General features: G+C 40.3%; 1 pseudogene; it reads right to left on the bottom strand.

Annotated features, from left to right (window-relative positions):
* Positions 1-8,184: 8,184 nt before the first annotated feature.
* On the bottom strand, positions 8,185-9,399 carry LOC127198731 (upstream-binding factor 1-like protein 1; annotated as a pseudogene).
* Positions 9,400-15,524: the final 6,125 nt, after the last annotated feature.

Genomic DNA, 15,524 nt, shown 5'->3' with positions numbered 1-15,524 from the left:
CAAGGTCAGTAGTATCAAGTATCCAATAAAACAGGATTAGTAACCACAGACTTGCTTCATTCTCACAATTCTCCTGCCTCGACATCCCCAGCTAGTACCGAACAATACTGAGTGGCTTCCAATATCTTTTTATTCACTTTCTTGGTGCTATGGATAGAACACAAAGCATGGTAGGCAAGGTGCTCATGAAGCCTCAGCACAAGGAGCTCAATGAAAGTGTAATGTCAGTAAAACAAATGAGTCATAAAATAATACAGGGATAATATATTCTCTAAAAGGTTAAAAACCTATTTGAGACACAAGAGTATAACTTCTTTCACTGTTTAAGGTCTCATATACATACAATTATGTGATTTCTATAATGAATTCTATTTACAGATACCATACTAAAAATTAGATTATGAGGTCCCTCAATACCTTCCAAATTTAGACTCATAAGGGGCAGAGCATAATGAAGAAACTATACTAATCTTAAATTTTAATGTTTTGATAGATTAAAATTTTGTAGCTTCATAGTGAACTGAAAATAAGCGCATTCTCTATGTGAACTATCACAAGGACTTCTACATGAGAATTCCTGGACTCAGACAACGTATAAATCCATGGACTGAGGATTTCCACTCACCTTCAGATCCCTGGTCTTATCAAAGCTTGCAGGAAGGTCTGCCCTTTGCTTGAGAGATGCTGTGCCTTCTGATCTCTCTGGACAACAGCTTTGACTGGAAGAAGTGCTCCACTGTGTAAACACCTCCTAGGGCCTCTGAACTGACTGAGTTTTATGCCTGGCAAGCTCTTATATAGAGATCTGAAGTCCCCACCCTAAGGCAGGGTGTGTTGCTATTAGCATAATTAACTTAACTTGTATAATCTCCTTCTGTAAAGCCCTGGGCACACCCTAAGGGTGGCTTTTACCTTTTGGGTATTTGGCTGTTGTGAGATGCCTGAGCCAGGGTTTATCACAGACCCTTCCATTGATGAGGTGATAATAAATTTGAAGAAAGTACTGTGATGGAAAGATTTGGTTAAATTTAAATTCTAAGCTTTGAAAAACACAATAAGGAGTTCTCTCTCTCTCTCTCTCTCTCTCTCTCTCTCTCTCTCTCTCTCTCTCTCTCTCTCTCTCACTCACTTTCTCTCTCTTTTTCTCTCTCTCTCTCTCTCTCACTCTCACTCTTTCTTCATCTGTCATGACCTCTCTCTGATACAGGGTCTCTATTATGTATATCTAACTATCCTAAAAGTTACTATATTGTTCAAACTGGACTCCAATTCGCAGAGATCTGCCTCTGTTCCCAGGTGCTAAGATCTAGGGCATGTACCACCACTCCTGGGTGAAAAAGACATTTCCTTTATGGAGTAATTAGAAGCAGGAAGATTCACTGTCAACCTGGACCACTCTTTTGTTAAGAGTCCACATGAAATGGAAGAAGTTTTTGCTTTTTCCTGCTTGCCTTCCCTCATGACCTCCATTTTGTGTATGTAACTGCTGGGATCAATACAAAATTCAACCTCACCAGGACTCTAACAGAGACTGGAGACAATTAGCTATCCAGAAATCCTCCAGGTCTCTATTTATACTGTAGAGTCATCCAACCTTATGGGCTTAACAGTTACATGATTTTTGGTCCTCTGGTTGTGGGACAGCCATTGCTGGGCTACTCAGAACATATCCTGTAATCCAGTCTAATAAGTGGCCTGTTTGTTTTACAGTATCTTGTCAGATTTTTTTCCTTTAGAATTTCTGACTGCTTTGTGCTTCCAAATGTCACATTGAAACCCCCTCTTCTACAATTTATAAGCACCAATTTCAAACTAATTATGTGTTTAATTTCTTTGAAGGGAAATTATATATTTTGAGTTTAGGATAAATATTTTTTTCAGATAAACTTTCTTTTACAGCTCTAGCTGTGCTAGAACTCACTATAAATAACATCAGGCTGAAAAATAAAATAAAACTGAAAAAAAATGGATGAGAAATTTAAAACCCATAGTGGTATATGATAAAGATTCAGTTTTCATACAAATAACAGTAATAATAAATGTGTGAAAACAAAGCCTGCTTTAAAAAAAAAAAAAAAGACCAGGCTTGCCTCAAACTCACAGAGATCAGTCTGCCTCTGCCTCCTGAGTTCAGGGATTTAGGGAGTGGGCCAACATTCTTTAGATACTGCCTTTTGTCAAGAGATGCCTTGAGAATGCTTTGAAGAGCAGCCAATGTCTGAGCTGAAAATATTGATTGAAATCAGTATCAGGGTCTCATTATATAAAAACTCTTAAAGTTTGCACTGGAAAACTGCTTCTATTCCCGGGTTGGTGCCACATCCCATCAATCCCAGCACATGGAAGGCAAAGGCTGCTGTGTGGAGAGCCCCCAAGGACCACACCCTAAGATGGCGCCTGGCACATCGCCAGAGCGGCCTCAGTAAAAGACAAACAGGTCCTTATTTGGGCATAGCCCACTGCCTGCGGTAGTTTCGCCTTCGTGGACCTCTGAGGATGCGAGACGTGGTGTGAATTGATTGGATGATAGAATGCTTTATTAGTGTGTGACGGGTGTGGTTCAGGGGAGTTGCTTGCACAAAGAGCTTGAATGAACTGCTTGGAGAAGAACTGGTGGTCGCGTCTTTACTGCTGGTCGGGCGCGGTGCGACAAGTGGTGGCCCGTACGGGGAACCTCGCTGTCCACTTCCCCACCTTTAAGTTCAGAACTCCAAGTGGTCAAGGATCCCGGTAAGTGGAGCTTACGACCCCTCGAAAAAGGGGAAAGTCTCTGGAAGGGAGCTAATCCTAAAGTCTCTGGAAGGGAGCTAATCCTAATGTCTCCAGAAGGGATCTAATCCTCAAGTCTACAGAAGGGATCTAATCCTAAAGTCTCCAGAAGGGAGCTAATCCTAAAGTCTCCAGAAGGGAGCTAATCCTAAAGTCTCCGGAAGGGAGCTAATCCTAAAGTCTCCGGAAGGGAGCTAATACACAAGGTTTCTCAAGAGAAGGAAAAGTGAATGTATGGGTGCGTCGCCTTCTCGCCCGGTTTTCACTGCCCTCCAAGAACTACTAAAATCAAAGGGACTTAAGATTAAAAGTAAAACCTTAGAAACCTTCCTGACTGAATGTGATACAGTGGCCCCGTGGTTCGCGATGTCTGGCCATCTTTCCCTCTCGAGCTGGGATAAGCTAGCCATCTTCTAGGTAACTGGTCAGCCGACTTCAATGGCCTGATGAGGGAACTTCGACTGTTGATTAAACTTGGGTGTAGGCAGAGGTGAACTCTGAGGAAGTGTGCGGATCCTTAACAGCACTTTGGACACTGGCTTCATCCTGCATTCCACTGAAATCCTGTTTACAGAGTTCCTAAGCTACAAAGGACATGAGAGGTTTCCTGCACTGTCTCCACCTGCATCCTCTCTGAAGCACACAGCTGCTGGGCTTTCCACAGGTTCTGTTGGTCTTTCCTTTTCACGGTGATCTTCCCAGGGTTAGAAGTTATGCTAAACACAGGCTTTTGGAAGATGCGACTGGTCAACCTCATAGGACTTCTGGCAGTTTCTCCAAGTCGGCCTTTGCTTTGGACCTCAAACTTTCTCTTGACATCCAAGACCTCTCTTGCCATCTGTAGTTTCTGGGGTATCATACTTCTTCTGAGTCCTCCCCTTGAAACCTAAGAGAAATGTAAATAGCACAGGATCACATTTACTACTAGTTATACAGAATTTGCTCAGGTCCTGGATGGTTTATCCTGCATTTTCTCAGAGGAAAGAGCTCTCAGATCAATGTACAGACTAAAGCTATTTGTGAAAGTTTCTAAAACTGAAATATTTGAACTGTGTAGGGTGAAGCAGCAGATTTTGATCTTTGCCAAGGCACCAAGGCTGCTATAATGTAGGTTCTAGTTGTCAGGACTCTAAGCCATCTAGGTCACGTGACTAGGAAGGATTCAAAGCTGAGTATGCCTGTCTCCAACAAACTAGTTACAAACAGATTTTCTCCATTTTCCTTTAAGGGTGACCCTCTCAACTTTTCTTTCTCATGGCCACTAATGTTCCAAATCTACCCTCAGTGGCACACAGGCATCACTAGTGCAGACGCCCTCCATTCCAGGTTGGGCAAGAACACTAGCTGTCCATGAAGGGACAAAAACCATCCAGATATACATGTCATCTGAGCACTAATTAAGGAAGCTTAAATATAATGAGAAAAAACAATGATGAACATTCCACAGTTACTGTGAATTATGTACTCAGGATCAAAAGCTGCCCCGGAACTGAGTCCCCTGCAGGCCCCTCCATGGCTGTAGACTTTGACCTTAAAGGCTCCACTATGGAGATGCAGACAGGGCTTGGGTAGCTGCAAACAGCAGGGTCCTTCCCATCTAATTCTACTTCTATATAGCAAAAGAGATAGGTAAATTAATTATCAGGCAATCCAGCCCACAGATTAAGCATATTGTGTTCAGACTGTCAGGGAGACTGGCCTGGTTGCACAGGCCTTTAATCTCAGCAACCCCTGGGGCAGTGACAGCAAGACCTCTGGGAGTTCAAGGCCAGCCTGGTCTCCAAAGTGAGTCCAGGACAGCTAGGGCCCTGTTGTGCAGAGTAACCTTGTCTTATGTAAGCCAGGCTTCATGGGGCACACCTTTAATACCAGCAGTTCAGGATGCAGAGACAAGCAGATTTCTATGAGTTCCAGGCCAGTCTGGTCTACAGAGTAATTCCAGGACAGGATGAGCTCTGAAACACAGAGCAACCCTGTCTTCAGAAAGGCAGGTGTGGTGCTAAAAGGCTTTAATGTCAGCACTGGGGAGGCAGAGGCATTAGGAGCTCTGTGAGTTCACCACCAGCCTGGGCTATCTAGTGAGTTCCAGCACAGTACTATGTGCTTTGTAAAAATAACAGAAATGGATATGAGGTTAAAACAATGCCCAAGTATTAAAACAAAATTTGCTAATCTTAAGACTGAAATATCATGTCATTCCTGGTAAATCATGCTTGTATAATTCCTACTCATGTTCCTATTGGTTAATTATCTTTTAATCCTACTCAGAATTATGCACATATTTGCATTGTTGTTGTTGGGTTTTTGGGTTTTTTTGTTTTTTTTTTGGGGGGGGGCACACTTTCTATTTGACACTTGTTGTTCTAAAATTCACTCTGTAGACCAGGCTGGCCTCATTTCAAAAATCAGCCTGCCTCTGAGTGCTGAGTCCTTGGAAGAAAAGTGTGTGCTTCCACTGCACAGTTGGAAATTAACACTCCATTCTAATATAAATTGTGACACTTCTATCTGCCTACTTAATAATTAAGTGATTAATCCTTTGCATACCCTACTATAGAGGTGATATTTTTAGGAAAAAAAATAATTCTATTTTATATTTAGTAATTTCTGTATTTATATACATATTGAATTTAATTTTTTTGAGACAGGTTTTCTCTGTTAGCCTTAGAAGTCCTGGACTTATAGACCGGGATGGCTACACCTCAGAGATGTGTCTGTCCTTGTCTCCTTAGAGCTGGGATTTAAGATATTTGCCACCACTTTATACCTAGAATTAAATATTTTTTTTCTAATTCCTCTATATAAACTTGCAAAATGAGTTTCAGATCTACGTTCTGTCCCTAATAGTTAGGATATCAATCCTTTACACACCCTAATGAAAACATTTTCTACCACAGTGGAAAAAAAATTGGCTCTCTCTCTCTCTCATTTTCTCTGTCTCTCTCTCTCTCTCTTTCTGTGTGTGTGTTTTGTGTTTATTGTTGTTGTTTTTGTTGTTGCTGTTGTTGTTTTTTAAAACAGTGTTACTCTCTGTAGCCTTGGCTGTCCTGGACTAGATTTGTTGACCAGGCTGTCTTCCAGCTCATAGAGATCCACTTGGCTCTGCCCTGCAAGTTCTGGGATTAAAGGCCAGTGTCACAATGTCCAGCTAAGTTTTTGTTTTGTTTTGTTTTGTTTTGTTTTTTAGGCAGGGTTTCCACACATAGGCTTGGCTGTCCTAGGATCCCATTGTAGAACTCTGTGTCCTCAAAATCATACAGATCTGCCTGTCTCCACTTCCCCAGTGAGAGGAATAAAGGTATGTGCCTACATGACAGGCTGTGATCTTAATTCTAATATGTATTATGTCTAAAACACCACTTTATCCCTGGCTTCATAGAATATCATTCACTTCTAAATTTATTTACTTTTTGTTTATTTATTTATTTCCTAAAACATTCTGTAACTCTGGGGGACCTGGGAAAATAGATAGATATTCCACTCAGTGCATACTGAGTTAAAGGTGTACTCTATTGATCCCTGCTTCATTTAGACCTTTCTGCATAGTAGTGCCCTGGCTATATTTTATAGTCTTGTTCATCGGTCTTTGGATTTCCACACAGTGCTCTCCCATTGGGCTGTAGCCCAGGCCTTTCACATTAACTGTTGTAGGAAATCATTACGGAATTGCTGGGTTGGATTTGAGTTCACGCAGGATTGTAGGCCAGGGAAGCCTTGAAATTGAAATGTCCTTGCACTATAATTCTTATGGACAGAGATCCTTCTGTCCCTGCCTTCCTGGTGCTGGGATTGAAGGTGTGCATGACTTGGGAGGCCAAAGCCAGTGGGTCTCCTTATGCTCAAGGTAAGCCTGATGTATATAGCAGTTCCAGGAAAGCCAGGACTATGCCATGGAAAGAACTTCTCTCAAAATCCCATAAAAGGACTGTAGGATGTTGAACTTGTCCTATGGTTAGTAAGAAAAACACCCATGCAGTGGATACAAAAACTATTGGTTATGGGACTCAGGGATGCAGGGTCCATTCCAACCTGGCAGCTGCCAGAAACCCTGAATTCAGCGTGGACATTTTGTTTTATTTCACCTTAGGCTGGGTTTCATACCACAGTGTCCTCAGGCTAAGGCATTTGGGAGGGGGGGAGGCAAGGACAGTTCATGAGATTTCTCAACGTCCATAATTACACTTCTCCACATGTATCCGTTGACCTGTTCATTCCCTGTGTGTCTCTAGTGAGCTCTGAGGATTACACTGCAGAGGAATTCCATCATTACTTGATTAAAGATATGATAAAATCAATACACAACATTTATTAAAATTGTTTATTTGTATAAGTAAATATCAACTTCTGGCAACATGGTATAACTTATTTAAAACCATATATCAACACAAATTTATGGATTCCTATCCTATAAGTTTTAACCACATTTAAAAGAGCAGATGAGAAAATATTAATACTAATACTATCTTTTAATATAGCTACATAAATATATTTGATCCAATATCTTTAATAACTTAAATAAAAATTTATAGAAATTGTAAAATTTGAAAAACATACATACACCAAAACAACGGTTTTCATTGGAGAACACAGAGACAAGGATTCACTAAATCAGAATAATATTGTGCTTTCAGTATGAAAATGTAAGAGGTTATTTTGACAAATATCACCTTCAATAAATGACAAATATTTAAAGATATATCTTAAATCCCTATTGAAAAACTCTATGTTCCAGATATATATCAAAATATTCTACTACTCTATCAACATTAGAAATTTTACAATCTATACATGAGCTAAAAGAAATGAAATGAATATTTCAGTAAAAAATAGTCTCAAAGGTACTCATAAATATATTATAAAGCAAATAGACATGAATATGGCTTAGAATATTCAGCAGCTAAAGAAATAGAAATCATTTTAATTTTATTTAAAATTGCACTCAGCAAAATAACAGCAGTAATGGTACTGTTGTATTAACGCCAAATCAGATAATGCTAGAGAAATAATATGTGTTTGTACCTATCTATTAGTGTTTCTACCTATTTTTAGTTTCAGATTTGGTATCCATTGGGTCCAACTCCAAGGCCTGAGAAACCCTCCCTTAAATGAGCTGATACACTTCATATGTTCATGGGTAAGCTTTGTAAGGATGATTCCATAGTTTCTTCAAATCATATGTAAATAACTTTTATGTGCTGCTTCTGAAGGCTTCTTCCTGAGCCTAGGACTCCGATTCAGGCAGGAGGATGGCAAATTCCCTTCTCCTCTCACTCCTCCTTTGTCCTTAGTGAGAAAGGAAAGACATAGGAGAGAAAAGCAAGGGAGTATAAAAACGCAGAGAGGACAGTTCTTTCTCAATCAGGGTTGTCCTGGGTTTGGATTTGAGATTGAAATGTGGATAAAACTGCGTCTAAACTACATGGTTCCCTGAGAAAGACATCCTTCATCTTCATCTTCATCGGAACTGCTAGATTACAAGGAGCTGCTATAGTCTTCCTGTTTCCCATCTTCTGTCCTAATCTGAATGGATGCATGGGAGCCACCATCACGTCCCGTAGTAGTCTCTGAGGAATCTGCCCCAGAATCCATAAGCCCTTGTGCCTTTTCAGGCCATGCTGGCAGGCCCATTTCTGAGGAGGACTACACATCTGTTCGAGCACGCTTGGGGCTTCTGCCTCCAGACGTGGCCATGTTCTTTCGCTTCCCACAGGAAGCCTTTGCCTCTGTGTAGGATGCATATTCCTCTGGTGACAGTTTCTGGAGCCAGCGGTCCAGCTTCACCCAGTATTGTTTCTGAAGCTCCTCGGCCTGTTGCTTATAAAGTTCTCTCTGGTCCCTTGGGACTCTGTGCCAACGCCTGCTAATCTCAACCCAGCGCTTCCTGTAGGACAGATGGTGCAGCTCTGGGCTCGACCAGGAATCTTGGTGAAATTTCTGGTAGCCGTTCATAGGAGGTTTCTTGGGTTCTCCCTGAAATATCTTGTTGGAAGAAAATGCTTTGGGCACCGCCGTTTCTAGAGGACTCTTTCCCGTTTGCATAACTCTTTCTGATTTTTTAGACTCTTTGATTCCATGACTCTTCGGCAGCACAGACTTCTTAGGATGCCCTACACCAGCATGTTGTTTCTTGAACTGAGTCAGCTTTTCCTGGAAGTCTTGTTTGTCCTTTTGGAAGTCTTGAATATATCTCCCCTTGACCTCCTCAGGCAGCTGATTGTATTCTGTAGCTATGACTTTAGTCAACTGCCCAGTGGTGTACTTGGGGTACAGCTTAGAGTACTCAGCTCGCTTCTCCTTGTAAAAGCGCATATAGGCCGTCAGGGGTCTTTTGGGGAAGTCAGGGTGTGGCTTGACTTTCTCAGTTTTGCCAGGTTCTTGAATCCCTTCCTTGGCCTCCAACACCAATTCTGTCAGTGTTCGGAACTTCCTCAAAGGATGAGAAATCTGCATCCACTTTAGTTTGCACGCTTCTCCTGAATACTGTTTAAAAGCTACTTTGTCCCAGTCTAGGTCTGCCTGGGTTTCTTGGAAGGTCTGGAAGTCACCTGGTGGGATGTTACTCTCGATGGATTCCAGTAAGTTCAGAAGGTCTCCTTTGGACCATTGGCCTTGGTTATCAGATGATGCCATTCTGTGCTGAGATTCTGTGCCCACGAACAATATCTCAGTTGTACAAACTCTTCCACAGCAGCTTGAACAGCTTGGAAACACAGCTTAGGAGGCTCTTTTGGAATTCCACAGATCCTGTGAATCAGTATCCCGAAGAGAAACAAACAAACAAACAAAAGTTACGTGTCCTTATTGGAACTGTTGAACATCAGGTATCCCTGGTGATGTGAGGCTCATAGAACTCACTTACTATTAACAATGGAATAATTCATCCCTTAAAAATAAAAGGTGTTTGGATTATTCGACATTGGTACAGGTGCACGCTCTTGTGCCTCCTTTACCAAATCTTAATAGAACTTGCCTAAAATCGAGAGAATGAAGCTGCTGGAGGTGGGGTACACCTTTAGTTCCATAACTAGTATGGTAAATCTCTGTAAAATCAATGATAGCCACTTCTATATATCAAAGTCTAGGACAACCAGTGCTAGATAGAAAGACTTAGAAAGTAAAGGTAATTGACTTGCACACCAGATGGAGAGGTTTAGGTGACACACATGAAAACCATCTCTATATTGTTAAAACCTATTTGAGGCAAAAGAGTACATCTTCATTTACTGTGGAAGATCACATACACATAAAATTATATGATTTCAGTAATGAACGCAGAGTATAGATGCCATGAGAAAAATCAATTTATAAGTAGTCTCTGTACATTCAAAATTTAGATTCATAAAGATCATAAAATAAGTGAGGAAACCATGTTAATCTTAAATCTTAATATTATGTGAGATTAAAATTTTGTTGCCCATTGTTAAACTGAAAATAACATCATTCTCCGTATTAAGGATCACTAATATTACTATTTGAAATTTCCTGAAACCAGTGAAATAATGAATTCATGGGATGAGGAATTCCTCCTACCTCTAGATGTCTGGTCTTCTGAAAGCTGCCCTTGTTTAGGAAGTGTTGGGTCTTCTGAATTCTCTGGACAAGAATTGTGACTTGAAAGAAGGTCTCTGCAGTTTAACCACATCCATGGGCCTCAGAAGTAGGCAAATTTTGGTGCTCACCAGCTTTTATATAGAGATCTGAAGGCTCCACCCTAAGTTGGAATGTTTAGGTATTAGCATAATTAAATTGACATGTATAATCCCCTTCTTTAAAGCACTGGGCACATTCTGAGTCTTGCTTTATCTTTCTGGGCATTTTGCTGTTGTGAGAAGGATGAGGCAGGGTTTATCACAGACCCTTCCATTGATAAGGTGATGATCAATTTTAATAAATAATTGTGATGGGGAGAATGGGTTAAATTAAAAATCTAAGCTTCTGGACACCCAAGTAAGGAATCCTCTACCTATCAGCTCTCAATCTCTCTGTCTCTCCTCCAAGCCACCCCCCCCCACCCCCTCTTGCCATCAGGGTTTCTCTGTGTAGCCTTGACTACCTGGATTTGCTTTGTAGACCATGCTGGACTTGATCTCACAGGGACTCAACTACCTCTGCCTTACAAGTGCTAGGATTAAAGGCAATTGCCACCACACCCAGCTACTTTTTAAATTTTTGTTTTGTTTTTTAGGCAGGGTTTCTGTGTAAATCCTTGGTTTTCTTGAAATCCTTTTGTAGACCCAGATGGTCTCAAAATCACACAGATTTGGCTGTCTCTGCCTCTGGAGTGCTGGGATTTAAGGCATGTGCCTTCCTCTCATCTCCTCACAGAATTTTCTGTAAATCTGACTATACAGCATGTAACCAATGAAGCCTCAAATATACAAGATAGAAATAATAAGTTGTATTAACCTTGCATCCTACCATATAACAATGCAATATAAACTTCTCATTCCTGAAGAATAAGACTGAGAGTTATTTTTAAGTATATCAATGTAAAGACAACCAACCTATCTATTATTTACAAATCACTCCAAAATATTGCTTACATCACGTGGACCTAAATAATAAATGTTCCTTCAACACTTTGAGTGGGGTGAAAATCAGGATTGTTAACGATGAGCTTACTTCATATTCCAAGTTCTCTTGCCTCAACCTCTCATTATTGCTCCCACAAAACTGAGTTGTTTCCCTTTTCTTTTTATTTACTTTCATAGTGCTAGAGCTAGAAATGAATAAATGGCAGGGAAGTCCTTCATGAACCGAGTCTCCAGCAAAGGAGCTCATTCAAAGTATAATATCACTAAACAAATGTGTCCTAAATCAACACATTATTAAAATATTCTCTAAATAGTTAAAAACATATTTGAAACACAGGACTATAATGTTTTCCAGTGGAATATCTCATACATGTGGCATCATATGATTTCTATAATTAACACTAAGTATAGATACCATGCTAAAAGTCATGCTATAAGGCACCTCCACACCTTCCAAAGTTAGATTCACAAGGATCATAAAATAGGTGAGGAAACCATACTCATCTTAATTTTAATGTTATGATAGATTAAAATTTGAGGCTCAAGAATGGACTGAAAATAAGAGCATTCTCTATGTGAACTATCACAAGGACTTCTGCATGAGAATTCCTGGACTCAGACAACGTATAAATCCATGCACTGAGGATTTCCACTCACCTCCAGATCCCTGGTCTTATCAAAGCTTGCAGGAAGGTCTGCCCTTTGCTTCAGAGATGCTGTGCCTTCTGATCTCTCTGGACAACAGCTTTGACTGGAAGAAGGGCCCCACTGCGTAACCATCTCCTAGGGCCTCTGGACTGACTCAGTTTCACAGTTCTCAAGCTCTTATATAGAGATCAGAAGACCCCACCCTAAGGCAGGGTGTGTTGCTATTAGCATAATTAACTTAACTTGTATAATCTCCTTCTGTAAAGCCCTGGGCACACCCTAAGGGTGGCTTTTGCCTTTTGGGTATTTGGCTGTTGTGAGATGCCTGAGGTAGGGTTTATCACAGACCTTTCCATTGATGAGGTGATAATAAATTTGAAGAAAGTACTGTGATGGAGAGATTTGATTAAATTTGAATTCTCAGCTTTTAGAAACCCAATAAGGAGTTCTCTCTCTCTCTCTCTCTCTCTCTCTCTCTCTCTCTCTCTCTCTCTCTCTCTCTCTTTCCTCATTTGTCATGACCTCTCTCTGATACAGGGTCTCTATTATGTATATCTAACTATCCTAAAACTTACTATGTTGTCCAAGCAGGCCTCTAATTCACAGAGATCTGCCTCTGTTCCCAGGTGCTAAGACCTAAGGCATGTACCACCATTCCTGGCTGAAAAAGACATTCCTTTAATGGAGTAATTTGAAGTACGAAGATTCACTGTCAACCTGGGCCTCTCCTTTGTTGACAGTCCACATGAAACAGAAGAAGCTTTTGCTTTTTCTGCTTGCTCTCCCTCATGACCTCCATTTTGTGTATGTAACTGCTGGGATCAATACAAAATCCAAACTCACCAGGATTCTAACAGAGACTGGAGACAATTAGCTATCCAGAAATCCTCCAGGTCTTTATTTGTACTGTAGAGTCATCCAACCCTTTGGGCTTAAAACATGATTTTTGATCTTCTGGTTGTGAGATAGCCAATGCCGGGCTACTCAGAACATATCCTATAATCCAGTCTAATAAGTGGCTTGTTTGTTTTAAAGTATCTTATAAGATTTTTTCCTTTAGTATCTCTGACTGCTATGTGGTTCCAAATGTCACACTGAAATCCCCTCTTCTAAAATTGACAAGCACCAATTTAAAACTAATTATGTATTTAATTTCTTTGAAGGCAAAGTATATAGGTTGAGTTTAGGATAAATATCTTTTCTTCAGATAAATTTTCTCTTGTAGCTCTAGCTGTGGTAGAACTCACTACAAATAACAACAGGCTGAAAAATAAAATAAAACTGAAAAAAAATAGATGAGAAATTTAAAACCCATAGTGGTATATGATAAAGATTCAGTTTTCATAGAAATATCAGTAATAATAAATGTGTGAAAACAAAGCCTGCTTTTAAAAAAAGAAAAAAAGACCAGGCTTGCCTCAAACTCACAAAAATCGGTCTGCCTCTGCCTCCTGAGTCCAGGGATGTAAGGAGTGGGCCAACACTCTTTAGATACTGCCTTTTGTCAGGAGAGGCCTTGACAATGCTTTGAAGACCGCCAATGTCTGAGCTGAAAACAGTGATTGAAATCAATTATCAGTGTCTCATTATATAAAACTCTTAAAGTTTGCACTGGAAAACTGCTTCTATTCCCGGGTTGGTGCCACATCCCATCAATCCCAGCACATGCAAGGCAAAGGCTGCTGGATCTCTTTGAATTGAGGCCGGCCTGGTCTACAGGGCTTGTTTCAGAATGGCCAAAACTATTACACAACGAAACTCTGTCTCCAAAATAAAAAACAGAAACAAAACGACAGCAAGAAAATTGTTTATGAAGACCAATTGGAAGTTGTGACCTATGTATCCAGTAGGAAGACAGGACTCATCTTCTCAGCCATTATCTCTCCAACGGTTTTTATGTCAGCATCTTAAGTGCATCCATAGGTCTCGGTACGTCATCATCTCCAGAAACATTCTATAAATGGAGGAAAAATGTTCCTATTGATTTATTTTTTTATACATTTAAGACAGCTTCTTGCTATGGAGCTCAGGCTGGATTAGAACTCACAGAGATTGCATGGCCAGAGCAAAGCCCACAGTTTCTGTACAGGATAAAATTGGAGAATGTTTATCTGGTTCACAGGGCTGGGTGTGGTGGTGCTCTCCATTAATCTCAGTGCTTGAGAGAGAGAGACAGAGAGAGACAGAGAGACAGATCTCTGAGTTGACCAGTCAGATCTACATAATGAGACCCTATCTCGAAAAAAAACCAAACAAACAAAACTTAAGAAAAGTAAATGTTTATTAATAAAATATCTAAATCCTTACTATGTGCTTCCTAGACATAACCTAATTGGATGTGTTAGTTAATACAATGCATAGAGATTAAAACAGAATTTGTCATTTAATAAATTGAAATCTCAGGTCAGTCCTAGTAAATCAGGCCCATAAAATAGCCTTTTTTAACCTCCTGGAAAGTCTTCTGTTAATGAAATTAAGAATTATATACATATTTGGGATTTGGATACTAAGATTCTGTGTAAAACTGGCTATCCTGAAACTCAGCCTGTACACCAGGCTGGCCTCAATGTAGAGATCTGTTTGTCCCTTCCTCCTCAGAGTACACAGAGAAGTATTTTATTATATTTTCCTATATATAAACCTGAAAAATTACATACAGATCATAGTTCTTAGCATAGTAGATAAGAAATTAATATTTACAAGCCCTAATACAAACATGTTACATTTTAGGAAAAAATGAATACTCCTCATTTATTTTTGGCTTTAGTTTCTTAGACAGGGTTCTCTGGAGAGTTGTGGTCCTCCTGGAGTCACTTTGGGATCCTGGTTGGCCTTGACTTCAGAGATCGGCCTACCTCTGCCTCTCTGGTGCTGAGATTAAAGGGCTGGGCCACTAGGACAGGCTATGATGTTAATTCTAATACAATTTAATTTTAAAAACTTTTCCCATGACTTCATCAAATAACATTAACTTCACCTTTTTTTTGTTGCTTATTTTTTGAGAAAAGGTCTAATTCACTCTTTATCTCTGACGTGGAACACAGTTCTACATGTCTATGCACCACCATGCCCAGCGGCTCATTTTTTCTCTCTGTTCTGCTTCTCTATGCACAGCCAGGCTTGGTGGCACAGGCCTGTAATCCCAGCACTCAGGAGCCTGTGGCAGGTAGATCTCTGTGAGACTGACACCTCCCTGATCTACACAGTGAGTTCCAAGAAAAAGAAGGCTGAGAGAAGCTGTTGCAACTCTCTCTCTCTCTCTCTCTCTCTCTCTCTCTCTCTCTCTCTCTCTCTCTCTCTCTCTCTCTCTCTCTCTCTCTCACACACACACACACACATACACACACACCCCACAGCCATTAGTACTTTTAAATGCTACATAGACAAGATATAAATCTTAGCTGCTTTCTACTTTTGTTTTCTGAATGTGTAATTTTCCTGCAACCAGAAAAGGAAACATGGCTTCAATGGAAAACAAAAACAAAGCAAAACCCAGAAAACCCTAGTCCTTCTGCAGCCAGTGTGGGTGATTAGAGTCTTCAAACACTATCCGCCATGGCACAAGGAACAAAC

The sequence above is a fragment of the Acomys russatus genome, chromosome 14, assembly GCF_903995435.1.
Source record: "Acomys russatus chromosome 14, mAcoRus1.1, whole genome shotgun sequence".
In the NCBI taxonomy this organism is placed as follows: Eukaryota; Metazoa; Chordata; class Mammalia; order Rodentia; family Muridae; genus Acomys; species Acomys russatus.
Note: the sequence above shows the minus strand (reverse complement) of the source record. Positions and strands in the feature narration are given on the sequence as shown.